General features: G+C 39.5%; 1 non-coding gene across 1 annotated transcript; it reads right to left on the reverse strand.

The window, feature by feature from the left end:
- Positions 1 to 585: 585 nt before the first annotated feature.
- Positions 586 to 689, reverse strand: LOC129152117 (U6 spliceosomal RNA). Its single transcript, XR_008558832.1, has one exon. It is a non-coding gene; the product is annotated as a U6 spliceosomal RNA (small nuclear RNA).
- Between the last annotated feature and the right edge of the window lie 1,563 nt (positions 690 to 2,252).

A 2,252-nucleotide genomic window follows, 5' to 3' on the forward strand; every position in this document is an offset into this window, starting at 1 on the left:
TCAGTGTGGGGTCCGCATGGTCCTGGGCCATTTGGGCGAATGCAAGAGAGCAGAGCCAAGAGCCAAGAGCAACAAAAGCAACAAGAGTCACAAAAGAGTGAACTCCTTTGTTTAGGGGATTATGTATCCCCAAATTTTCATGGGCTTACATTGAGGCCCTTCCATGGTTCCCCAGGCTTGACTGACAGGTAAGTCCCTCCCTACTCACCCCAACTTCACAGTGCATGCATTTATCTCCTCTTTGTTTTGTAGAGAATGGGCTGGTGGTTCCCTGGGGAGTGCAAAGTTGCAGCTTCCTGTTGCCCAAATGGCCATGGTTATAATGTCTGGCCTTCCTTTTACTCCTTTCCTATTATTAACAACTAGCTAATGACAACATTATCAGTAATACTTCTATAATATTTAGACCCCTTGTAAATAAATAATTCCTTACTTTTTTCTTTATAAGACCTCACAGAATCTACAATGTCCTCTTTATTTATATGTCCATTTATATTTTTATACCTTAGTAGATGAACACTTGAAGGATGAGAGTGGATGTTGTTTTTTTGTTTGTTTGTTTGTTTGCTGTTCTAAGTTTTTATTAAAAATATGGAATGCTTCACGAATTTGCGTGTCATCCTTGCGCAGGGGCCATGCTAATCTCTGTATTGTTCCAATTTTAGTATATGTGCTGCCAAAGCGAGCACTGTTTTTGTTTTTCTTTTAAAATATATTTTTATTGGTTTCTGAGTGAAAGGGAGCCAGGGAGAGAGAGAGATAGAAACATCAATGATGAGAGAGAATCATTGATCAGATGCTTCCTGCACACCCCCTACTGGGATTGAGCCCACAACCTAGGCATGTGCCCTTGACCGGAATCGAACCTGGGACCCTTCAGTCCGCAGGCCGATGCTCTATCCACTGAGCCAAACCAGCCAGGGTGAGAGTGGATGTTTTGCTGAAATTTTTCATTACTCTATTTCCTGTAACTATGTCTGGAACATGGGAAGTTTGGAACAAATGGTTATTGAAGAATGAATAAATAAATACATTAAATGTGTCTCAGGTTGGACTCTTTCAAAGTCCTGAAGTTGGAGAAGGGAAAGGTACACTTTTCTGTTGAACAGAACCACAATGCCCAAAGAAGTTGTGTGAAGTAAAGTTAAAGAACCCTTTTCAAAGTAGTAGAGTTTGTCAAAGAAAAACCAAGGCCAGACAGTAAGGTGGTAAAAACAGATTTTATTCAGGAACTACTGCAATCAGGAAAAATAGAACTTGGTAAAGAACTGGGCTCCATTTCAAATACAGCATGAACAAGGGGTTTATAGCTAAGGAGAAGGGTCAATAGATAGAAAATTACTAAAAGGAAACATCAGGTGTAAGGGGGGATTCTGGCTAAACCAATTTGACAAATTTATTGCTGAAGATAAGCCAGGGTGGTCAAATACCAAGAGTTGGGGTGAGGAATGTGATCAGATATCTGTGGTAGGGATTCTTGCTAACCTGCCAGTATAAGTTTTGAGGACTCTTTATTCCCTCCAAAGGAAATAAAGGCCCGAGGCAGGGGTTGTAATTGCCTTTCCCAATAGCCTACAACCTCTGGTGCTTCTGGACCTCCTGGTGGTATACTGGAAAATCAGAAGATGGAAAAAAGCACTCGTAAGACATATTCAGAGTCTGGGAAATTCTATTAGGAAACTGGATGTACTTTTATATTGGTTTTCAAGTTTATTGATTTTACTTATATCCAAATATTTTCTCTTACCTTCTAACCTTTCTGCTTTGTAGCACCTCTTTGTAAATAATAATATAAATAAACCCACATTAAAATGGATTCTGAGCTCCCATCCTGTTAGCACCACTATGCTATCTTATCTGCACCAATAGAAAGGTCTTCCTTCTATTCATGTAACTGTTCCCTTCCCTTTATCATAAATAACCCTTGCCCTTGTCTCCTAGTAAAAACACTATTTGGGTTTCAGTGCTTCTACCATAGCTATTATTTTTTATCTCCAATAAATGCTGGTTGACTCTCACTTTGGCCTTTTATTTTTATTTTTAGGTTAACATCTTTTTGTAAGGCCAGCGAGCCAAATGACCATACATAAGGATTTATTGGAATAACAGTCATGCTCACTTGCTTACATCTCATGTGTGGCTATTTTTGCTTCACAACAGCCAATCAAGTAGCTGCTGCAGAGACTGCATGGCCTACAAAGCCTAAAGCATTTATCATATGGTCTTTAGAGAAAACATTTTATGACCCCTGC

The sequence above is a fragment of the Eptesicus fuscus genome, chromosome 17 (genome assembly GCF_027574615.1).
Source record: "Eptesicus fuscus isolate TK198812 chromosome 17, DD_ASM_mEF_20220401, whole genome shotgun sequence".
NCBI classification, from domain to species: domain Eukaryota; kingdom Metazoa; phylum Chordata; class Mammalia; order Chiroptera; family Vespertilionidae; genus Eptesicus; species Eptesicus fuscus.